The sequence below is a fragment of the Falco rusticolus genome, chromosome 3 (genome assembly GCF_015220075.1).
Source record: "Falco rusticolus isolate bFalRus1 chromosome 3, bFalRus1.pri, whole genome shotgun sequence".
Lineage (NCBI taxonomy): Eukaryota > Metazoa > Chordata > Aves > Falconiformes > Falconidae > Falco > Falco rusticolus.
In genome coordinates, this window is record NC_051189.1 from 1,285,642 (window position 1) to 1,311,504 (window position 25,863).

Genomic DNA, 25,863 nt, shown 5'->3' on the forward strand with positions numbered 1-25,863 from the left:
GGTTTGGTGCAGAGGGGACATTAGCAAGCAGCGAGGCTGTGGCACTCAGCAGTTTTGGTCTGCTTTGGGGCACAGCAGCCACCTGACCATACCAGTGTGCTTCTTTGGCTGATGATCTGATCACCTGCCGCGTTCCTGGCGGGTACCCCCCAGGATTCCCACCACCCCTCTTCCTACCATCTTTGGGAAGTTTGCCTGAAGATGAAAATCAGTAGGCTGTGTTGTTCTTCTTGCATGAATCCAGACCAAATATTACTTTCTCACATGAGCGAGCACTGGAGTGGAACTGGAACAAACCGTCCAGGGGACAACTGTTCCCTGCTGTTGGCCTGCAGGGTTTCCAAAGGCAGCAGATTCACACTTTCTGCCACACTGAGCTAGATGGTGTGTCTCAACGCACAAGAGGTCGAGAAGTATTTGTTTGCTAAATGAGTCAGGAAAGGAGAAGATGAATGGAAAAATAATTGCAGGGCTCAGTAACACATCTGATAGGTCAAAAGCAAGGAATGCAGAAGCAAATACAAGCAAACAGACGGCCAAGGCTCGAGACCCTGATATCCTGCTGTGGACTGCAGCAAAATTAGCCTTCTGGGGATGACTGTAAGTGGTGTGTGGAAATTTAAGTACTGTCTGTACTTAGTGAACTCTTTACAGAATGTAATACCGCACAAGGAGGACTATGAGCATCCAAGCAGCCCTTTCCAGAACCCAGCCCTGCTGCTGAAGGCTTAACAAAAAGACTCAAACAAAAGACCAGACAGAATAACACAGCAACAGCAAAATGCTGGCACCACCCCTTACTACTTCATTGCTGTGTAGGTGACAGAGCATGGTATCAGTACCAAAGCTTCCCGTCAGGGCCCTTTCCCCCAAAAAGCCATGTGCCTGCACGTTAAGAGAGCTAATCCAAATCCAAGCTCTGCCCCTGTGAAAGAGTGTCCCTAGAAGGTGGCATGCCTTCCTGAGCACCACCATTGAGCAAATTATGCCAGGTTTGATGATGTGGTTATACTGATGTTGAGGTCCTCAGAGTGACACTTCAGGTGCACTATGAAAAGAGAGAAATTCAGTTTGAATTTTTAGCTTCGTGGGATGAAAAGTCCAACTTGCCTCCTAAACACTGCTGCAGGATGATGACAGGATCCATTATGCTGAACCTGTGTGGGTCAGTGCTGGTGTTAGACCCAGGTCTAGGATCTGCATGTTGTTGCCTGCAAAACAGGACCAGTGAGACAGAAGGAGGTGGAGTGGTACAACTGCAGATTTAAATAGTATTTCTCTGCTGCAGTTGAGGGTCTGGCCTAACGCGTCCTATGAAGAGTTATTTGAAAATCAGATGCTTTCCTTTGTGGTCTTTTTTAAATTTTATTTTTATTCTCTGTCTCATGCACTCCATATATAAAGGCATCTGTCCTCCTGTGAAGGGAGTGAGAAGATTAATTTGTTAAGTCAAATATTCATGACTCTCAGAGAAGGGAGAGGAAGTCACCTGAAGTTCGTTTGTTACAGGCAAGTACCTGAGGTTCCTCTGGAAAAAGGTCTAACTGCGATTCTGTGACACAGAGGATTTCTGACAAGGGATGAGTCACCTGCTCACCTCCCTGTCACACACCTGGAATTAAGGTCACTGACGGGTAACAACCCTATCACATGGCAGCTCATTTTCCATTGACTACGGTGCCTGAAGTTACAAATCTTGGCGTCAGATTACCCAAAGAAGATTCCAGAGCATTCCTGTAATGAATGTGATAAGGCGTAGTGATAAGGTAGGGGATTAAAGGACCTTGTGTCCTCCCGGGGAAAACCAGGCGCCTTTGCAAAGTCAAAGGGACAGCGCTGATCGACACCAGCACAACAGCTGGCTTAGGAGCGCTTTGCAGGGGGATTTTTCCATTTGGCTTAAACTAGGAAGGTAAACTAATGATGTGAATGAATGTTTCTGGCTGCCGCAATATCAACCATTTGAAAGCATTTAGCCAATGAACGATTAAGTACAGTATATCTTTAGCATCACAGGAGACAACAGCTTACCCCTCATGGCAGCTAATCATTGCTACCGTGGCTCTGCCCGCTCAGTCCCTCCAGTGAAGTTGCACCCACTCAGAATCAGGCCAGTCATGCTCGGTTATGCATACGGCCGTCCCCGAACAGACACTGATCTACTCATCACCACCTCTACTCTCGCTTAGGCTGCCCTTTGGAGTACGATCCAGTACTAAAATGGATCTCTGCAGCACAAGAAGCCTGTCCCGTACTCCCTCTCAACGCGGCAGTTCCCTGCTCTAATCATTCATCTGGTGCAGCGTAACCCTGTCACTGCGAATAGTGCTCACCTAACGTTAACTGGCTGCTGCGCTGTGGCATAAGGCCAGTCTACGAGCTTTAAAAGTACAATGCAAAAAGGATGTAGCTTTTCTCAGCCATTGCAGTGTCTTATTGAAGCAACCTGCATCCGTAGAAACAGGCAGTTTTCAAAGATTAACCTTGAATTCTGAAATTTGTAGGTAACACTTTGGGATGGTCTGGCAGAATGGCTTTTGGCTCAGTGCTGGTCCTGCAGAGCCAGAGCTGATGCTGTGCAAAGTCACCCACGTACCTCCACGTCCCAAATCTCTGCTGCAAGGCTGTTACCTTGTACCAGTGCCTGAAACACACCTGTGTGATGCTTTGAGGGCAAAAGAGACCAGGTCTCCCTCAACAGCATTTTACCAATATTCTTTGTGCCTTCTGTCTCAGGAGGGAGAAAGGATGAGGAAATAGTCACCAGAGCTTTAAATAAAATTTCCTTCTTCTTTCACATATTCTGGCAGCTCCCCCTCCTCCACAGTCCATGGCTGAAGCCCTGTTTTTTTCTGAGAGCTGAGAGGAATTTTCTTAACTTGTCATCTTCTGTTTTAGACTGCAGTAAAGCTTTTGTGCAGGACTGGCCGCTCTGCCTCTGGCGAGTAGCTGTAGCTCAGCGCTGAGGATCTGTTTCTCAGTGTGTCTCCTTGGACCTTGGCATTGTTACTTACAATTCCCAAAGCTTGTTGGTGATGAAGATCGTAATGTCCTGGATGTGCCAGTGAAATATTCGGATTTTTTTCAAAATTACTCTTAGGTGTTTCTGTCTAAGTGGTCTTTGCTTTTCCTTGGTCATGTCTATAGAGGGGACAATCAGGAAAGTTGATTTAAATTAACTAAAGGCAGGAGTTTAAAGTGAATTATCTAAATTGCATTAAACCTCCCGTTTTACAATTAAAGTAGCTTTAATATGAGTTAGCCTTGGAAGAGAAGTAAACCAAATCAAATCAAAGCCACATTAATTCTGACAGCTCCCACAAGGACTTTAATTAATGCAGTTTAACTAATCCACTAAAAAATTCAGATCAACTTTTCTGAGCAGCTTCATGTAAACAAGCTCTTACAACCGCTCTGCACTGAAATGATTTAGCTCGGATGGATAGTTTTCCCTCATAAGGTAAATCCGTGCAAGATTTCCTCTGGTGGAAGTCCAACTACAGAGGCTTGCAGTTGGGTAACTGCATCAACTCTAAAAGTTGCACGAATATAAATCCAGGCTAGCTTTGCTCTTTGTAATGCCTACTAGCTCCAAGTTACTGGGCTTTCATACCGTTACACACACACACACACAAAAGACTGCCTCATCAGTTTGGGAAAGGGAAGAGAAAACGATGGTACGCAGTCCCGTTCCTCCTGTGGGATGCAGAGGTCGGCTGTGGTGGTGTAATTCGCATTGTGCCTTGGCGAGTCCCTTTACCGCACACAGGCAGGTCATGGTCACGTTGGGATTTATTTTAGGTGGGATGAGATCTACATTAGCACGAAATTCATTTACTTCAATGGGCCTTAGAGTGGTGTAAATCAGGGCATATAGCGATTTTGTCTGTCTTTCCTTTATTATTATTTTTTTTTTTTTACATACAACTTATATTTGGCTAGTGCCAGTTCTGACTGGGGTCACAGCAAAGGACACGGCTTACAAACAACAAAAATCACAGATAACATTGGCCAAGGAAACAACAACAACAAAAAGACTATTTCAGCCAAAACCAGACATTTAGTCAATTTGAAGTGTATCTCATCAGTGTGCCCATCAATCTGGCCCATTAAATAGTATGTCCTTTAATTCCTTCTGCCTTTATGAACAATTCCCTTTGTAGCTAAAATGCTTGGGGAAGGTAGTTTAGCCTCTTTTTCAGCAGGGATATGGATGTTTGACTTTCTCAATTAGCTGAAAGTCTTTCAGCAGGGGGTTCCCCAAGGCACATAGCATTCCTTGGCTGATAACCTTTATTCCCTGTGCTGCTTTACCCTGGCAGGGACAGCAAAGTGCAGACTTTCCACCAGGGTTTCTTCACTTTTCCCAAAACCTGCCAGCCTGCCAGTTTGAAACATCATCCTCTTTTTTGAGGGGGAATAATCTGGTTATTCCAATGTGCCCTTCTCACTGCACAGATCCCCAGACCAGTCTGTGCTGTGGTCCCCCTTCTCTCCTGGCCCTCCTGGGTCACGTCTGATGATCCCTGTGTGCTGCCAACCTACAATGCCTTGCTTCAGAGCCGGGCAGGCACCCTGGCTGCAGTTAGCAGAACTCTCACTTTTCATCACGTTTATTAGGCTTTATCTTTGTGAAAGAGCTCCTCCGAAATAACTCAGGCAACTGCAATGCTCTAGCAGCACTGTACACAAATAAAATATTCCCAGTGAAAAAAGTGTCAGCATCACCTCTGCTGGATCAAAAGTCATGTCAGACAAGATATCAAAGCATGAAAATCTGCTTGCATAAAAAGCCAAAAGCCTGAAGCCATCCCAACCACCTTCAAATGAGCCCAGAGCCTGCACACAGAGCTGCTACGCAGTGGTGATGGATCAAGAGGTAACACAATTTCTAGCCAGACACCTTCAGCTGTTGCCATCTTCTCCCCAAGTAATTTTCAAACTGTGCAAAGTTTTAACATTTGAGGGAAAAAAGCCGTTGCACCATGTTGGAAATCCTACTTGATTCAAAAACTCGGCTCTTGTCAGGCACAGGGCAGCAGAAGCAGGAGTCATCCATCCCAGTTAGAGACGAAATCCATAAGGGAATTGTTTCCTGGCCATATTTTGCAGGTGTGAGGAGCAGCTGGCTCTGGGGTCAGGTAATGGGGTACACAGGCCTCCACAGCTCAACATCATTAGCTCAGGTGCCACCCAGGCAGGAGGAACTGGCAAGTTGTTCAGCCTGATGGGACCTGCCATTTATTTACAGGAGCACCTGCCACACACAAGATGCTTTCCAAACCCTTAAAAAGCATGATTTCCACCTCACCCTCCCAAGAATTTGCAATCTGACAGACAAGCTGCTCTTTAGGCATCTTTGAAACAATTGTCCCATGGAACCAATGTGATTCACTACCTGTGATGCAGCACTGAGGCTGCTAAGCCCCCCGGGGGGCTGCAGGTGCCTGGGCAGAGCTGTGTTATTGGCAGGCAGCAGCTCGGCAGTGGGTGCCCACAGGGTGCCTTTCACGGCTGGGGAGAGCTGGTGGGCAGCCGTTTGTGCGCACCAGGCTGCTCGTCTCAGCACTGGATGTCCTTGGCGCAGAGGTGGCTACACGTGAGCAGAGGTAGCCCAAGGGACCAGACATCTCCAGCGCTTCTGGGCGCTGCTGCTCATCAAGGGATTTGGCCTCACTGCCTTCCTCTGTAACAGGCGCTGCGTGTTTCTGTTACACACAGTTGTCTCTTCTGTCGTTACTCTAAAACGGTGAGAGCTCATCCTCCCACAGCAACAAGACAGGCTCTCTGTGCCAATGTGCATTAACCTCTCCTGAAGGCTTTGCCCTCATGAAAGGAGACCCAGAGGGCCATGGGTGAAGTGGGGACCAGCTTGTGACATGTTCTTGCACTTCGTGACCAGCTTGGGAAAAAAAAAAAAAATTCTGCAGTTTGAATTTTTGCTATTGAATATTTGCATTCTGTCATTTTTCCCTTGGATATTAATGCAGGAGGACAACTTGTAGGAAAACCCAGGGGATCCTGATCACATACTTAATCCAGACGTCTTGCATGTAGTGCATAGTGTCTGTGCAAAAGTCCTTCAGCAGCCGGGGCAAAAAGCATCTTCTGCTGCCCCATGATAAAGAAAACACCATGTGTTTCCTCCTTGCACTATTGATCTCTTCCCAGTAGGACTGTGAGGTAGGAGCCTTTTGCAAACACAGAGGCTGAGAGGGGAGATAACGAACTTGTGTAACTTATGGAGTAGATGGCTTTCCCCAGTCCTGCCCATCTGGTGTCCCCCCAAAATCTTGTTCTTCCTCTACTAAGGCATTTAATGTGTTTCATTCTATGCAAACCCTGGTGTTTCCAGTTTCAGAATGTAAGTGTGAAAAAGCTAAGTCCGGTGCTTCTACAAATTTGACTCTTTGGTGCTGTTGGAAGGGAGAAACAGTACTTGTCACTGACGTTGCATGCGTTGGTGCATCATTTCTTGGGTAGGTAGGTGCCTCCCTTACTGTGCTATGCACTATTTCAGTCCCTTCCTATAGTCCTCTGCACCTTCATAAACCTGGCCAGCCACTTCTCTTACTTTTGCGAAGGACACAGAGTAAGTAGCTTATGTACTTCTGAAATGGGAACTCAGCATGTTTTTTCACAATTTATCTTGTAGCCTGAAGGACTCTGTTTCTTCATATTTGCTGTTGGTTTTCCCTGCCTCACTGTGCCCGGCTAGCTTTGGTATCAGTCTGAGTTTATCTCTCTGTGCTGGGAACCGCACTCTCTTTTGTATCAGTTTATTTCCCTCCATGTAAACACATATTATAGTGTGATTTCCTTTTATTAACTTGCTCATCTCTTTGTACCAAGTTTGCAACGCGCTATGTCTGCAGTATCAGTCTCCTAGTATTCCTATAATACCAGAGACCCTCTGAAAATGTCTTGATCTTTGTGAACTAGGGTTTGGCTTCGATCTGCCATCGTTTTGAAATAGTTTTTCTTTAAAAAGACAAATGAAGATGATAGTCATAATGTTGTTTGACAAATCTTATATAAAGGAAAGTGGACTTTTACATGTGTGAATACTGGAAACAATGTGCCTGATAATCCCACTGCTGATATCCTATCTTCTACACGGCGTTACTAGTCAGCAAGCAAAGCCAAACTGCTGAGGAAAGTCACACTACTGGAAAGCCTAATTTTGAATTTCAAACTCTGAAGTCTAAATTCTATTTAATGTTATTTATGGGATCTTACTCTGTGGCTTACCAATATACGGATTATTACCAGTGAAAACCAGACCTCCACTTAATCCATATGAAGAGTTGGCTGCATGGTGATGGCTGGATTTTGGGGTATTTAGTATTTGTTATTTCTCTGTATGAAAACAGGTGTTCCAATCACAGACTGAGAACAGTGTCAAATAACTCTGTCATGAATAAAGAAAACATAAGCAGTTCCCAGACAGCCCTGAATTTGGGATTTTTTCCAGAACCATTTTGTAATTTCTTTTAAAAACCAATAATAAGTTGTGTGCATGAATGCATGAGAAAGTGCATATGTTTAGAAATGTGAAAATTTCTGAACATAGACACACTTACTAAAAAAATTTTCAGTGAATAATCCTCCTAAAAACCCCACCTTACGTATGCCTGTGGAGGAAAAAAAATGATTAACTGAGTAAAAATTTGGGAAGGTATGGGGGAAGTCATGTTTGTATGATCAGAAATTGTACTGTCATTTCTTAGGTACTGCTGTCAAAAATTTTGACAGGGTCTTTACATTGATCTGATTAGGGCAGTGTCATTATTTTGGTGGGGTTTAACCTAAAATAAGCTGTTTTTTCTGTATGTTCAAAACCTTTCATTTAGATTTAAATGGGTGTTTTGTTCAACCTTAAACAGATCATATTGCTTGGAGCCCCTTTTTTTCTATTAAGAAAACCAAAGGAAACCTATATCAATAAAAAGCAAGGAGATAGAAACAGACCAAGCTTGAGGTGATCTGAGACAGCTGCCTTCAGATCTCTTCTCTACTTGATCAGAGAAATTTAAAATCAGCTCAGAGCGTGGGTTACGGAGGAACTGATGGAAGCTGGTTCAGTTTGGGAAGTGGTTTTCTCACCGGGTGAAAGTTATCCACCTGGCTTCCTTCCAGCAAATTCTGCTGTTGAGAGCTGAGATGCAGGGAGCTGAACTCAAGAAGAGCCTGCATCTGGGTGCGAGGGAGTCCTCTGGGAGCAGGAAAATATGGGTGCAGAACCCTTTTTTGATTTAAGCAGGGTGGCCAGCCAAAGCCAGGGAGGGAGCGTGTTCTCCCACAGCAACTTCCATTTATTTTGCATGATCCAGTGAGGGGAGGGTCAAAATACTTGGGCAATCTAAAACAAAATATCAGTAATCCAGGGGAAACTAGCTCAACTTTTGGCTTGCTCCAAGTTGCTGTATTCAACTAAAATTTCTAAGTACTTTTGCATCAAATTGAAACTGTCTCTGAAAAAACATGTCTAGCTGCAAACTTGTCTTTTCCACTTCTGATCTCTCTTACTCCATTCCGTGGTTCTGTTTGACTGTTGCCATGTTCTATTCTTGCACTGACCTAACTGTATTTTTTTCAGCAACCTCTAAAGAAAAAGAAGATAAGGATGGAACGCCATCGAGATGCCCACTCTAATCCACAGCCAAGGCACGGCTCTTTGTGTGTAGCTTAGCCAAATGGCTGGGTTGCCATTTTCTTGTGAGCCTCGACCAGATCCCATCCTTCCCCAGGGGGTGGGATGATGCAAACGAAAGACTTGGATGCTGGGCTGGCTTGTGACTAATGCACAAGCAGGTGGGAGAGAGTGTATAATATTTCCTTCCAGTTCTCCAAGCCATCAGGCAGCTGGGAGCCGGGAAGCAGAGCCTCGTGCTCCAGCATGCAAGCACCACAGGCATGCTGGAGATCAACAGCACAACAGCTGGGGGCTGGCAGCTGCTCCATGGGCAGCATCTGCTGTGCTTCAGAAAAGATGTGGGAGAATCAGCACTAACCACCTGGAAGGGCCATGCCTATTTCTTCTTTCTCTGATGCCATTCTGTCACAACACTATCAAAACTAGCCAGCTGCCACAAGACTTTTACCACCCCATACTAGGTTAACTTCAGTAAGTAGTTAGCACACCTTGCCCCAGCACAGCCACTGGTCCCCCACAAGGTTTCAACGGTTTATCTACTGTCTGTGCTGTTCCTTCAGCCTCTTCAGGCGAGTCCCTCTGCTTGTTGCCTCTGCTGCATCCTTCTCCTGGTCTCCCCTACCTCTGGGGAACTCTCTCTCCTCCCTCTGCTTCCTCCAGGTCTCTCTTCAACAGCTGCTCCTCTTCCATCCCCCTTAAAGCTATTTAACTACTTAGCAGGAGCCAGCCACAGCTGCACCTTGTCCACATCAGCCAACCCACTGCCCCTGAAACCAGCCCACAGCTGGATATTATCAATGATAATTAACCCAGCTTCATTTCTCTATACCATTCAGGCATTGTCCCCATGTCCCTTGCCTCTGGCCACTCCACAGGAAGAGCTCCTGGTCCTCCTGGTGGGTGATCGGCTGCCATCTCTTCTCACATCTGTTTACAGGTGACAAAGAATGATGGGGGGAGTGGGGGGGAGCTGTGCTGTGCCTCAAGTTGAGTCTCTGCGGACCAGTGGGGTGGGTGTTAAATCCTGTGAGGAGCTTTGTTTTTATTTGCCTTCAGTTCTCTCAGATACGGAGAACTCTGAATAATGAATGTGCCGTTTACAAGCTGGCTGAATTAAGTAGCATTTGGCTTAATTAGGGGGATGGTTATTCAGGGAAGAATTCAACATGTATGCAGTCCACAGTGTGGGAGACGATAGGCAACAACCTGCCTGCGGACAGCAAGGCAAGTATCCACATGCCTTCGTTGGGCAACCTAACGTGCCCACAGCCTGGCACATCTTCCCCTTGTGCTCGCACAGGTCTCTGAAGTGGCTTTGTATAGCACCGCTTGTCAGCATTCCATAGCTTCCTGCTAGGCCCCAAGTTAAGATTTATTATTTATATTACAATATCACTTAAGCATCTTGCATTGGCTGAGCTGGGAGTTATCTGGCCTATAAAGATGATCCCAAAGTAAACTTATAAGGTTAGGCTGAGTTTGTCTCTTTCTTGTGTGCATTAAGAAGATGAGGCTGCGGTATTTACTGTCTTCCAGTTGAGCAGTTGTGACCTTAGAGGCATTTCAGATGACAGGAACAGGAAAATTCCATTTCCTGCATAAGCCTGAATGGCAAGCAACCCCCCAAAAGCTTATTGCCGAACATAGCTAGCTTTTCCCTATTTATGGCAGTAGAATAGATGGATACCCAGATCTCATTTCCTAGTGACTGAGTGTGTGATAAGGCCGTAGGTAAGTTGACTTATTTCTTGCACCTTACTTTCCCTAATAGTAGATTTCAGATAATGGTGGCGTTTGTAGGGTGTTTAAGTAGCTACAGATTAAGTGGAAATCTTAAGTGTGGAAAATCTCAGGTGTAAGCTTTTGGGGAGGCACAGACTCAGCCTCTCTCCGTGCAGCATGACTGCAGTGGGATCCTGAGGCAGGACTAAATACTGCAGTATCTGAACCGAAAGCGCGTGCTCACGGATTTCAGCTCTCCTTTTTCCTCCCAGGATTTAACTGTTTCTAAGTCCTCTTTTCTTCTGAAGCTCTTGTGCCTTTTGATTTTCATTAATGGTTTTGTATTAGCTTTCAGCTCTCTGCCAATCTGTTGTTTTTAGCCTCGGAGGTCAGATTTTAGTCCTTGGCACATACTTAAATTTTCAAAGATACTGGAGAATTTAAAGCTTATGAGAGCAGCCTCGATGACACTGGTAGGAATACTCAAGTGCCCAAGTAAGGCATAAATTTAAGAGCCTGGTTGAACAGGTTTAAATCTGGAATAGTGCTACAGAAGTAGGGCAAGTTGTCTAGATTTATACTGGGTGTTTGGAAGCAGAATCGGGACTTAATCTTAATTTATTTTACTGGGAGCACCTCTAACACCTTAATAGATAGGCTCTCTGTTGTATAAATGCAGTTAATGAGAATGATTTGAGACTTCCTATATACTGTACTTTTGAAGGTTTACTGTAAGATATTGCAATTGTAGCAGAAATTGCAGAAAGCACCACGTCCCCACGGTACATTATGTGCAGCACTTCCCAGTGGCAGTAAATGTTCTGGCTTAATCAAAAAGATCACATTTCTTTCTATTACTACCTGCCTAGAGAAGCTAGAATAACTTTTGGCCAAGGAATACATTAGTTTAAATCTTAAATTTCTAAACTAAATTGCACAAAGACTTGCAGATGTGATTCATATGTCCCCCATTACTTCCAATCTCTTTCTTTTTCTCCTGCTAACTGAAATTTGTGTGAGAATTGTAGTGCTGTCGGTAGCAGTTGCACTGGCTGTTGGCTCGGCCTGGGCAGGCGCAGCACTCGGGTGTCCTGGTGAGCTGGACTTTGCTCCTCAGCCTTAGCACAGCCCAGCCACCAGGCTGGTTGCCTCTTCCCGTTGGAGGGCATTTAGCTAAGCTGTTCCTAGTGAATTGTCTGCTCATCTGGAGTCACTCTCGTCCTTCTCACGATTATCTTCAAGGAGCCATAGCTTGAGGTTTGAACCACGATGTACTGCTGTTTGCAAGGTTCATGGCGAGGTTTCTGTGGGCATTTGTTGGCCTTCGCGCTCTCCCCAACGCGGCTGCTGCAGGCGCATCCTCTGGCAGTTCTGTCTCTACCTGCTGCGATGCGTGGGCGTCCCAGTTCGGTAAAGTGGGGGCGATGCTGGGTGCCCACCCACCACACATGCCTGTCATGAAGATTTATGAAGTGATATTTTCAAAGTGTAAAGCATTATTTATGCCAGGTGCGGTGATCTATCAATAACAAATGGGATTAACATTGGGTAGTTCAATATTTAAAGCACAGCTTTTGCGACTGGGACATTGGTGGCCTTTTCCAGCTCTGCTAATGGCTTCCTGCCTGTCCCTGGACATGACACTTCCCTGTTCCTGCCACTCCTCTCCCCACAGCTTTTATATGATGTATCTGTTTAGCTGTGAACTCTTCTGGTGAGATGCAAGCTGGCAGGCCAGTGGAGTGGGTCCTGGATGCTCCTGAGGCCCTCAAAGCTTCAGACAGCAGATTTCAGCCCAGCCTGAATCCAGTGATGGAAAGGAAGAGCAGCTCTCCCACCAGCCACCTTCAGTTTTATTTCAACTCCGAACTTTCTCGTTATTGTCTGTTCCCAGTATTGCATCTGCTGCGTAGCTCAGTGTGCCTGGGCTGGTTTAGGGTGTCACTGTGTCACAGCTCTAGGAAACCGCTGGCTCAAGGCAGTGGTAGTTGTACGAAGTTCCGTGCCCTGAGACAGAGAAGGTGGCTGGGAATAGATTATTTAAGTATGCCCTTTGCTTTTAAATGCCAATTTCATAATAGAAAACAAACATGCATTCCTGTAGCTTTGATAATAAGCCTTTTCACCTTTTAAGAGAAACCCAATGTTGACTTTTCTTCCTGGTTGGTGCATTTCCCCATATTTTGGAGCTCAAGTATACAGATATATAACAGGGTGCCTGCCCCTTTGGTATAATATCAAAATATTGATAGAAAAAATTGCTGCAGATGTACTCCTGAATGGTTTATCAAATAGTGGACGTGGATCCAGTCAAACTGAGGCAGTAGCCCCAAATCCGATGATGAGAGATTGCCAGCTGACTCTCCTGGTTTGTGTGATTCCCAGCTGCAGATCTTGGGAACTGACACATCTTTATTGGAGCCTCCTAACTGTCCACATAAAATGTCCTCATTCAGCCATTTGCTCCTGCAAGTACTTCCCGTGTGCTGGAAGTACACCTGAGTCTGGTGTCCGCTTATTCAGCTGTGATCCAGTGGAATACTCAACCCAGACATCTTCTATAGATCACATCCACATGCCACTTTCATGGCAGCGCTCCTTGAAGGACCACAACTCGGAGTACACTTTGTCCCTGGACTCTTGGTACCAGCTTCTCACTCGACTGCAATGTGCATATTTTGTGATGGTGGTTTGTTGTTGTTGTTGTTTTGGTTTTTTTTTCTCTGCAGTACTTAATGTTCGGAGAGAGTTTAATCAAGAAACATGAGTAATTGGCATTAACATTCACTTCTGAGCAAGAGAACAGCTTTGATAGCATCTACATTCGTTAGACCTTTCATTCCCCACACTGTTCATTACAGTGAGCGTTCTGCGCATGGGCTTGTACTTGTAAATACAGCACAGATTCTGCTCGGCACAGAAGTATGCCTTGAGCACACACGTGTATGCCCTGAACAAACGTGTTACGTGTTATGATGCGTTAAGTGTTACAATGTGTTACGTGTTACATGTTACAATGTGTTATGTGATAAGTGTTAAAATGTTACGTGTTATGATGTGTTACATGTGAAGTGTTATGATGTGTTATGTGTTACGATGTTGTGTTGTGTTACATGTTACATGTTAAGTGTTCCATGTTAAGTGTTACAATGTGTTACATGTTACGATGTGTTATGTGTTGTGTTCAGTGTTACGTGTTAAGTGTTATGATGTGTTACAATGCGTTACGTGTTAAGTGTTAAGATGTGTTAAGATGTGTTAAGATGTGTTAAGACGTGTTAAGACGTGTTAAGATGTGTTAAGACGTGTTAAGACGTGTTAAGACGTGTTAAGACGTGTTAAGACGTGTTAAGACGTGTTAAGATGTGTTACGACGTGTTAAGATGTGTTACGACGTGTTAAGATGTGTTACATGTGAAGTGTAATAATATGTGTGGGAATAATTGATTTTATTCCTATACTGAAATGAATCCTTGGAAAAGCTCAAGCTTTAACTTGAGAGGCTTGGTGCAGGTTTGCTGTGGTGCACGTATGGAGCCGCGAGCAGTGTGTGCAGCGCAGGAACATGAGCCATACCAGCAGCGAGACAGGAGGGAGCTGGACTGGTCTTGGTACTTTGCTCTCCTGCCTGCTGATGTAAAAGTCCTGAACAGCAAACAGGCACTGCTCAGCAAAGTGACTGCATCGCACTGCCCGTCCTCCTCCACCAGAATTAGTACAGGTCAGAGACATCTAAGCCCATTACAGACTCTCTTTACCTTTTAAAAGGCATCTTAACTACAGATGTAGTTAAGCATCTGTAAGTTAAGTTAAGCACTTGCTCTGGTCACTGTGGAAAAGCAGCACATAGACAAATGCTGATTTTCAGCTAGCTTATAAAATAACAATAAGAATGTTGTGTTACCGTAATATCTAAAATGGCTCTAGGGCAGAAGGTAGGATGTGTGTTCTGTGTCAATTCACCCCTTCACTCCCTGATTAAATTTGCACCCAAATCAAGTAGTTCAAAGTCTCAATTTGTTTAATGAGTTGACTTGACAAATAGATAATTTTCTTTTTTAGCAATTATCCTGAAAATGTGAGACAGCAGGAGTCCTGATTTTCATATCTATCAGTACAAACAGACTGGGGATCTTGTTCTACTGTTTTATTATACTTAACTTTTCCACAGCTTTGAAACATTTCTTAGGTATATGTGCTGTCTATTATTTCAAGTCATGCTAACTATGCTCATGTTGAGCGAAGTACAGAAATGTTAATTGCTTTATGCCAGTGTTTGAGGATAACGTGCCAATGCAAGAACTCTTGGATCCCAGTTGCCTGCTGTGACCATCTGACCTGAGTTTTTACTCATTGCTACGTGCTGTGGAATGATCTTCAGTAGCCAAATAATTTCAAAGAGCTTCAGCCTGTTTACTTGGTCCATGGCTTCTTGGGTATGGTATAGCCAAGAGCCAGGAAATCTTAGGGACCACCAGTCATTGAAGGAACCTCTGTCTGAGAAATGCTGCCCTAGGAGCACCTTTCTAATGTCAATATCATCTGAGATGTGTCTGGTTAGGCTTTTCATCCTGCACATAGCAATGTGACCCAAGAAACAGGGCTTTGCTTGATTTTGGCCAAAGTCTGCTCTCACTGAACTAGATGTGAAATTTGCCATAACGAATAATATAGTAGTTAAGTGCCCTGGGACAACGGTTTCCCAGTTATCCATCCCTAGATACAATGTTTTTGCTCTTTCCAGCCTTACATTCTTCAAGCCTCTATCCCAGGAAAAATGCTTTGGTAAAATCAATCTCCTTTCTCTTTGGCTAGGCTTGAGGGTGATTTGGGAGGCTGGCTGAGCGTGGAAGAGCCCTTCCTCCTGCTGCGTGCAGGTGAAAGTGTTGCCAGATCTCACCTCTAACTTATTGCCTGTCCCCAGCTCTCTCCCGTTATGGCAGATGCCATGAGGCATTTGTGGGATGACACCTGCAGTAAGTCCATGCCAGGGCAGACTGTCTTGATGCCATTTTCCTACCGGCCAGCAGCAGCAGGACTGAAGAAGCTATAGCACACTGGAGGGATACTTACCACATGTTGGTGGCCAGTCTCCCTTCCCTCCAAGCTGCAAACATCACTTTTCTTCTTACAAAGTAGTAAGAGCATAGTACTGTTACTACTGTTGCTGTTGCTTCATAGTAGCAGCAACAAAACATGTGTTGTTCCAGCCACACAACTTGCCTTTCTCGTTGCCTCTTTCCTGCTTTTTGTTTACTACTTCTAAGCTTCGTTGTCTTCTTTCCTAGAGATCTAGCAGGATCTTACACTGGAGTAACAACTCCCTCTGAGAAGCTTGCATCACTTCGCAGCTGTTAGGAGGTGGGAGTGTGAACATGACCAGTTATCACCATGTGGCTGATGTGCTGTGAAGCCCTACCCAAATGTAACTCAGGGATTGAAGTGGTCTGTGGCACTGCACTCTAAGACTGTGATTCTTGCTGAGAATGGAGGGAGAAGTCTATCAGGGGGGTAGAAAGTGAGGGAGTCCGAGCAAGAACAGTAGAGTGATACAGCCCTGATGGACCAGAGGAAAGAAGAAGCTCGACAGAAGAGTGTGAGGGCAGAAAAGAGAGGAAAAGGTAAAGATAAGACCATAAATATGGGCAGGAAGGAGTAACACAAGGCCTTAAGGATAAAATTAGAGATATTGTGAAAAGGGTAAGGACTGTCAGTAAATAGATACGCAGTCTGGATGGTAATGGGCAAGAAGCTTTAGCTGCAGTGCTGCAAATGTTAAGGAGTGCAGGAAAATAGGTGGCAGAGAGTTTGCAGTAAACTAATTAGCCAGAAGGGACCTCGACTCAGCTCTTCAGACCTCAGAAGCTCATTGGAACAAGGTGGGATGCTCATGAGAACAGGCTTTCTTGGGGGATACACGAGGCTTTCCAGATGGAAATAGCATAGAAAGACATTTGCACAGCACATTTTTGTCACTGCTCGATTCACTCCTAGCTGGAAATGGAAGGTGAAATAAATATTTCTTTTCCTCCAGCAATCCTCTATCATTGAAATATTGAGTGAGTCTGTGAGTTTTGTTTAATCAATGCTGGTCTGGTCAAACTTGTCACTTACAGACAAAAATGCATGATGCTGGAAGAAGAAAATAAGACCAGAAAAAATAAACGCTATTGACCATGACCTTTGAGCAAAAGTGGATTTCATTTCTGTTGCCCTCGTGTGTTTTAAACCTCCTAGATCAAAGTTCACAGTAGCAGTCAGAGCTAAGTTGAGAGACCTTAAGGTTCACAGTAAGGAGCTTGAATACGTGACCTGATTTGTCAGAAGTTCAGAGCACTGACTTCCCATGAAAGCAGTGGAAATATCAAGTACTCTGTGTCTTCCAAAACAAAGTTTTAATTAGTTGTGTCACTTTTTCTGATGCTAAGGTCTTTGAGGTGTCTCCTGTGATGTCTTGGACCTTTCAGCTTGGTTTCCTAGTAGAGGAATAACGTGACCTCAATTCTGGCGTGTTCCAAGTGTTTTGTTGCTGGATCTGGGAAAAAAATGGCTCCAAACCATGCAGAATTTTCTTCTTTTTTCTGTGCTGAGGGGAATAACCTTAAGAAAAAAGATATCTTCTGTTTATTCATGGAGCTCATTCTAAACAGAGAAAGCAGTGGAGCATATCTGGTGTAGCTGAAACTAAATATAATACAGGATGTCTTTCCAAGACTGAACACTGGCTCATACTAAGAAAAGTAATCTTGAGGATTATGTGTAACAATACTGTCTGCTGTTACCTTTCCTCAGTGTGTCATGGCAGATATTTAACTCTGGGCATCTAATTCTGAAAAAGTCAGCATAGTTTTTTTATGTTGATTATCTCCATTTTGGCTAAAAGAACTAAATTCAGTAAGGGAGAGATGGAGAAATATTGCATACCAGCATGATAACCTTGTGTGACAGCAGAGTCATGATAAATATGCTATACATCTAGAAGTTCAGTCTGATACATAGTCTGGACCAAAGGGTTCTTTCACAATGTGATGATCTATTGTATTGGCCAGCCAGCTGGAGTGGCATTAAAATGAATTATACCAGGCTCCTGGTTTGGAAATCGTCTAGTCCATTATTTTTTAAGTACTGATTTCTTAAAGGGCAGAAGGAACCTTGGAAAGAGAGAATGAATTGGAAACAAATTGTAACCGTGACATTCTGCCCTCTTTCCTCTCCTTGCCATTTTTGGCAATTAGGGCATTATTTCCTTTTTCCTGTCAAGGACCATTAGGCTTGAAAAAGGCTTTTCAGTCTTCTGCCGTTGTTCTGGTTTGCAGAAAGGGAAGAAAAGAGTTGTTTATCCTTCTATGCCTGCACAGCTATTTCTGTGCTTCTTTTTTCCTGTTATATGTCCTTTTCTTGTTTTCTGATAGAGTTTCAGGAAGTGTATGCGTTGCCCAGGCTAAATCCTTAGTATGTTACAATTCTTTCACGGTGCCGCAGACCACGATGTGCTCTGCTGTTCAACCAGCCTATGTTCACACATTTCTGTGTATTTCTAATCATCACATTTCTGCATGTTCTTGTTCTTCCAGCTGACTCATGTGAGAAGGTCTCCAATCCATTCTCAGGTTACTAGGTAAGGTAATTTTCTTTTATTTTCTTTTTCTTTTTTTTTTTTTTTTTAAATCTGTGCTAAATTTAAATTTCTTACTGATTAGGTTGTACGTTTCCAATTGTGTAGCTGCCACAGCTTTTGTATCTCTGCTGTAGCTAGAAAAGTTTTTTGCACCACCATAAACATGCAACGTGCATTCGCTGTTAGTAGCTAGTGCTTTCACGATGTCAGACAGGACGATCCCCAGAAAGACACACTGATTTCGACTGATCCAGAATATCCAGTAAGACAACGCAATTTTGAGCCACTGCAGCCTATCTAACTCTACAAATGCTGTCAGCCCTGACCTGTCCCACGCAGAGCCCATGTACAGGTGCCGAGCAGTATTGTGTGACTGCAGTGATTCACAGCATTATTTGGTTGCCATTGGTCTCCTCATCTCCCTCTCAGCTCCATTTGGAAATGGAGCTCTTGCAGGCACTCACGTTGCATTTTGATTTCTCTGGCCTTCAGAAGAGTGTGCAATTTAGTATGATATCTAGATAGACGAGGTGCTAGTCGTGGGTGAGTCACCCTCAGTCTTGGATGTACAGAATTGTTTAGCAGCTTATTGAGTTTAAAGGTGGAAGAGACTCATGTATGTTTCATCTGAATTCATATACAGTTGGCTTTGGATGTGCTAATCAGATATCCAGGGAAGCTGCTCAGGTCAACATGGTTTTGATTTGACATGAAGTCCTTACAACTGAAGTCCTAATTTTGGACTGTGATGTCTAGAGTCACCTGCAAGAAATAAGATTTTATATGATCATAGATTGGTTGCTTATTCTGACAGATGCTAAAAATATTAGCACAAGTACCTTTTCCTGACAGTTCATATTTCTGTCTGCACCATTGGTTCTATTTTTCACGTGATTTTATGTAAACTTTTCGGTGTGCAGTCCCTATGGAGTGGTGATCAATTTGTGTAATTTAATAATTACAAATAATTACATACTTTGGATTTTTCCAGTGTCATGAGCAGCTGCTGATGGATCTACAGGCATTGGGTCTCTGTCCATGCCCTCCCAAGGCTCTCTTGGAACTGCTCAGTGATGTTAAGCACTTAAACAGCAGGGACTTTCTGGGAACAGTCCAGCTTGCTCTGGTATTAGGAGCCATTTAGCAAATGGTGATAACTAATTTAATTAAGATCAGATGCTAATGCCATTTGTGAAGATGATGCCGTATGGACACAGGCCTACTGTTCTTTGGCTCTGAAGCATCCTTCTCTGATTTTTAGAGTGCTGTGATATACATGCACTAACACACTGACAGAATGCATAATAAATGGTTGGAGTACTGTCATTCTACCAAGGTATTTTATCTAGTCAGCTGGCAGATGCCGTCAAGACCAGCAGTTTTATCATTCTTGAAAGAATTTATTCCTCCAATGACTGACTCATGATGATCAATGTTCTGAAATTCTTGTCACTTAATATGTAATTTACGCTTTGGGTCTAATTTACACACTTTGGGTACTCAAAAGACTGGTCTGCACTGATAGTATATGTCTACTTTTTGTCAGTCAGTAGAAGGGTTCTGACTAATTGTTGGTGCTTTTCTGCTGTTGTGGATTACATCTACATGTTCTACAGAGCATGACTTCCATCTTCTGTCAGTTTGGAAAAAAAAATACCCTCAATCAATAAGTTACTTTACAGGTCAAGAAAATCCTGTTTGTATTTCCTACATTTGACAATTTAAACTATTTCCAGCTAAACTGTGAAGCTCCCTGCCACAGGATAATGTGGATAATAAAAGTTTCCATGATTTTTAGAAGTCATTTTACGAGTTCATGGGACCTATTATAATCTCTCTGCACAGCGGTGGCTTTGATGATAGAGGCCTGATATAGATTATTGTACTTTTTTTGTCAGTCATGACTGAAGACTGTTTGGATCATGGACTAGATTCAAAGTACGCACATGTCCATCCTTCTACCATTTCCACCCATCATGACTTGTGTTGAAGCATCAGCTGAAAAGGTAGGTGTTAAGATCACTGGCAATGACTCAGGTTTACCACAATAAAACCCTACCATTCTGTCTGATGATGTCAGTGCTGGTCCTGAAAAGAGGGCCTTTATAAATAACTGACAGCTTGCACCTCTAGGCTCGTCTTCAGTCGTGATATTAGGTATTTAGCAGGATTTGTGGATTCATAGAATCTGACAGGGATGGCAATGTTAGCATTTCTGCTGGGGTGCTGTTATATTTGAAGATCTATGAAAAACACTCAATTTCCATTTTCTGTTCTCTGCATGACTGCTTACAGGTAACTCTAGAGTGAGAAAAGGGGCAGAATTATAAATTTTGCTTTGTCTCTGCATCAGAAAGCTTTAAAATATTCTTGTTATACTGTAAATTTTAAATCCCATGAAGTCTTCTTTGTCATGAAGGAAGAACTAACAGAATCTATACATAATGCTGAAATAGATCTGACTCCCTGCAAACAGATTTTCAACCCAGATTTCTTTCTTTTTTTTGTCATCCAATTGATGGTGTATCTATCGTGTGATTGAGTCAATGCCCCGTTATTTCAAATTTGTAATGCCCCTCTGATCATCCAAGGAGTTTTCCAACACAGTTGTGAGAGACAGATTCCCAAGCTCTATTTCTACAGCAAGGTTTTCCCTATCTTTTCCTCATCAGAAAACAAGAGAAAGACAATAAAAATACATTTCATCTAGTGGTGTCTCAAACATTCCTCTGCAGCTGTGTGAACACAGCATGAGAGATCCTTCTAGAGGTGCAGAGGTTGAAACCATGTCTAACGCTTCTCTGGATAGGTGCTTTCTGGATTGTTATGTGCATACACAGACGGTAGTCATAGTCCATAATTCTTGGTCAAACACTCCCCAATATTTTGCAGCTGAGATCCTTTAGAGGAGCAAACAGCTTTCTGCGGTGTGCTACTCGCTGCTGAAGGACTGAGGGAGGTTGGTGGCAGGTGGCTCTAGCTCCAGTGCTGAGATGTTGCTAGATGGGTTTTACACTCCAAACAGGAACCCTCTTTCTCTCCAGATTTAAATGCTGAAAAAGGTTTGCTGTTATAAAAATGGTACATTAGGAAGTATGATGAAGAGCTAAAGAACAGAGCAGCTTAGATAACTACCATTAATGAACAGACGTCCATCTTCACTTACAGGACATGTAAATACTGTGAGAAAATAATGTGGCTGAAAAGGACTGAGGAAAAACTGAGGCAATATAGTATCAGGTAGGAGTAGGAGTCAACATAACATAGTCTTTGAAACCCCAAATCCCCATTTCTAGAGTTATTTTCCATTTTCCAATCAGAGTTTCCAGGCTCACCGATTTTCAGAATATGTGATTTAACAAGAGAGCACAGTGTTGTTCTTTTTCTATAAGCAACCTTCAAGGATTTTTAAAAATTAAAAACGGTGCTTAGCCCCAATCAGGAAGCAAAGTTCTTACTCTGTGGCAAGTTGCTCAAATTTATAACAAATGAAACCCTGCCTTAAGCAGCAGGGAGACAACAGGTATATATTAAAGAAGGAAGAGTGGTTGTTTGGAGGGCAGGAACAAATAATGCAAAGGCAGCAACGGGATGCCTTAATTTTTAAAATAAATCTGGGATTAAGTCTTTTCAGGAGAATAGCACTACACCAGCAAAGTGAAACAGACAATTACCATGCTTAGTCCTGGAAGATGAGAGACGTATAAGCCAAATACCTAATGTCCACAGCAAGCAAGAAATAGCAATAAATTTCTAGCTATGAGTCTAGGATGCTGCTGTCAAAAACTCTGATGACACTTGATGCAGTAAATGAGACTGGAAGGTAAATTCAGAGTCAGTGCTTGCCCTGGGGCTTCTGACAAGCAGATGTGAACTGATGGTCATCTGGATCCTCTGCCAACGGAAGAACATGTCTTAGGACACGTTGAAATTAAATTATCATTGGATAAATTGAGTTGTAAGAAATTTGCATTCATGTGTGCAGTCCTTTGAACTGGAAGAGCAGACAACCTGTAAGGAGAGAGGAATGAAAATCTGTGGATGTGTTTCTGGGCAGGCAGGTGCTCTGGCTTTGAGAACTGGGAACTGTGATTTCCCTTACAAAGCTGAAGAGCTCAGCATTAGAAAGCAAAACACAATCTAGTGAACATGGAGAGCCGTGAATATGCAAGATATTTGAGTGCTGTGAACACATGCCATAGGAAGGAACTGCCTCAACTTGCCCAAATATTTGTTACTGCTCCAAAACACAGTTTCTGTAAGAGCTGTGAATTAGAATAACAGGCAGCTGTGGCACTTCCCTTACAGAGCAGGTGCTCAGAGTTCTGCAGACTCCTGACTGTCACAATCTAATGTCTAGTTTATAAAAAGTATATTTAATCTTTGTTTTTACAAAGCTTTCTGATATTGTTCCAGAGCTTTGTTAAACTGGAATTTATTGGTGATACCGCATAAGGAAACTAGCAAAGCTCCTTTATTTTTCTGAGCAATTGTTTATGGATAAAAGTTTGCAAAGACAAGTATGGGTTTTGTGTCACTGTCTGTACCTAAGCCAGAAATTTAAAATCAAGGTTTTGATCCTGTATAGTATATTTTCATATATGTGCATGTATATATTTATACATGTGAAATTTCTATTTATACCATTTGAAGACTTCTTCCTTTACCTGGTGAATATTGAATTTACAAAAATAGATTTAGAACTGAATGAAAAAAATATTACCTCTGTTTTTCTTTTTGCTTTTCATTCAGGGGAACACAACTGATTTCAGTGTGAGTTGCCTCTGATTAAAACTAGCAAGTGTAACAGAACAGCCTTTAAAAGCAGGGGTGTAGAATAGCAAGCTAAAATCACTCACACGCATTTACTGTTCAAGCTAGGATTTAAAAGTCCTGAAAATCTTATTTATGTAAATTTTATTTCTCTTTAACCCCTTGGCAATAGCTGGTAGGACTCCTGCCATAAGCACTAATGAATTTTGCATTGAATTCTTGGCATTTAGGGCTTAATAAAATCTTCTTTTCCTTTATCTGGAAGATTCCTTTTCTGCTAATTGGTGTCAACATCAATCAAGATCAGAGGCGCAACAACACTAGTTTAAAGGCCTTTCGCTCATCTGCCTTATACCCCAAGTCATATGGGGCTGCAGGCAGCTTACACATAAAAGTGGCAATAAATGTCCTTTCACTCGAAAATGCACAAAAATCTTGGAAACTTTGAAAAATTGTGTTGTTGCAATAAATTAAAAACCACTTCTAGAGGTTTGTCAGTTACACAAGTGCCATTTCGAGTGTGTGGGCCTGTGCTAAATATTTTGTGTAGCTCTAAAAGAGTTTCCGCCAGACCTTCAAAACTGGGGGTGACACGGGGGAGTTCTTCAGAGGAAGGTCCCCTGGAAGATGAGAGATGGTGACAGCTTGATGCATTTGCATGTCTCATATCATATGTGATAGGCATAATGAGGGCAATTTACATTCTTGGGCAAGTTCAACAGATCATTAAAGCCTGTGCTCTGCTGGGGGCAAGGGTAGGAGTTGGAAGTATGGTTCTCGATGCTGCTGATAGGTGGCACCTTGCTTCCATGCGAGGTGACTGCCCCTGGCTCTGTACAAAGACAGAGCTCTTGGGTCCCACTGAATCTGGAGTTTGCCTAGGCAAGATCCAGGCAACCAGCAGCTCCAGGTGAGTCCCTGCAGAGGCTGTTTGATGCTGCACCAAGTATTGTGCATGTTGGTGAGATAATGTCTCCTGAGCCAGCCAGCTCCCCCTCATTCCTGCAGGACTTGGAGAAGGGAGTGGCAGTCCTTCAAAATTCAGCTGTAGGGCTGTAACAACTGCTCTTGCTGTCTTGTTGTGGGCTTTTAGAACCCCGTTTTTTGACCAGTCAGGCAATGAAAGGATGATGTCAAAGACAAGAACAGGACACAGAAGGGCTGCCCATTACACACAGAATCCACCCGAGCTCTGACCATCTCCTTCCTGTCCTGCAACAAGCAACACAGAAGTATCATCATTACAGTGGCAAAGAAGCACACCCTCTACCTCCAACAGGAGCGAGGGGTAGATGTTTGTGTGCCCAGACCAAGCCAAGAACTGGAGGAGTGGACTGGGAAAGGTGATGTGCAATGAATGGCTTTTAGTAATGGCCAAAATTTGTGTGCTTGCCCAGTGGCTCCGGGGAAGTGACTGACAACTGCAGAGCACGTGCCTGTGCCCAGGCCACTCTCGGCCCCAGCAGACTCACTGCAGAGTTAGCACAACAGAGCAGCAGAGTAAAGAAATGATGCCCCTGACATTTAGAAAGCATGTCTCTTGGTCAGCAGGGCTGATGTGTCTGCTGACTAGTCCCATGGGTGGAAAGGAGATTTAAGTACATGAGGCTTACTGACCTTTCCTTGCCTGATGCACCTTCTTGATCCAACAGGGTTCCTCACCAACATGAGAGCAACCAGGACTGTTTCAAAGGATGTAGCAACCCCAGCTGGGCGATCCCCACCTCCACCACTCTCAAAGCAGAACCTGCAGTGCATATTTGAGATGGTACGTGGAGATCCTAACATCTCAGTAGGACCAGCAGAAAGCTTCAACTAATGTTGATGAGTCTTGCTCTGTCTTCCACGTAGTCAATGTATTGCTTAGTAAACAAAAAAGATTTCTTTTTTACATACAAAATCAAAGCCAGGGGGAGAAAAAGCACACAGTAAAAAGTGGTTCTATTTGGACCCAGTAATTTTTTTCTTCAACACAAGGGTAAATTCAACGATATGCAGGATATTCCTTTCCCATGGCTGAGCTGGGATAAAGTGCTTTCATTCACAGAAACACTATGAGACCAAAGTCAATGCTGACAGAGGACCACGAGCAGCAAACAGCAAATTTCCAGTCCTCCCATGATACCCTACAGCTCACGCTGCTGCACAGCTCAATGAGCTGTAGCATTAGGGTAGCTTGATCTTGCTGCCCGGTGAAGCCTAAAATGAAAGAGTAGGGAGCTTCATGGTGCCTGCTTTGCTCAGCGCAACAAAGTCCGTAATAGAAGAATACACAAGGAAAGGACAAACATGTACATAGGATCATTTAAGTTGGAAAAGACCTTTAAGATCAAGTCCAACTGTTAACCTAGCACCGCCAAGTCAATCAAATCATGTCCCTAAGGACCACATCTGCACGTCTGTTAAATAACTCCAGGGATGGTCACTGAACCACTTTCCTGGGCAGCCTGTTCCAATGACTGATAACCCTTTCAGTGAAGAAGCTTTCCCCCATACCCAATCTAAACCTTGCCTGGTGCAACTTGAGGTCATTTCCTCTCGTCCTATTGCTTGTTATTTGTGGGAAGGACTGACACCTACCTGTGGAGGAATGAAGCTGGGTTAATTATCACTGATAATATACAACTGTGGGCTGGCTTCAGGGGCGGTGGGTTGGCTGATGGAGATAAGGTGCAGCTGTGGCTGGTTAAGTGAAGTGGTTGAGAGCCAATGAAGAGAGAGCAGCCGAGGAAGAGAAGGTAAGAGAGGAAGAAGCAGAGAGAAGAGAGAGGAAGACAGAGAGAGAGAGAGAGAGAGAGAGAGCGAGCGCGCGAGAGAGAGTGAGTGAGTGAGTGAGTGTGTGCCTTGGATGGGGTGAGACAAAGAGAAGGCAGCAGAGGGGTTAGCATGAAGAGTATGCTGGTATGAGATGGTAAAAGACCTTGCTGCAGCTTGATAGTTTGGGGAGTGCTGCAACACCTACCTGCTTTCAGGTTGTTGTAGAAAGCAATTAGGTTCCCCCCTGGGCCCCCTTTTCTCCAAGCTAAACAACCCCAGTTCCCTCAGCTGCTCCTCATAGGACTTGTGCTCCAGACACTTCACCAGCTTTGCTGCC

General features: G+C 43.7%; 1 long non-coding RNA gene across 1 annotated transcript; it reads left to right on the forward strand.

The window, feature by feature from the left end:
* The first annotated feature begins 17,708 nt into the window (after window positions 1-17,708).
* Window positions 17,709-25,405, forward strand: LOC119145097. Its single transcript, XR_005103299.1, has 4 exons — window positions 17,709-17,830; window positions 17,953-17,996; window positions 19,895-20,002; window positions 24,422-25,405. It is a non-coding gene; the product is annotated as an uncharacterized LOC119145097 (long non-coding RNA).
* The last annotated feature ends 458 nt before the right edge of the window (window positions 25,406-25,863 follow it).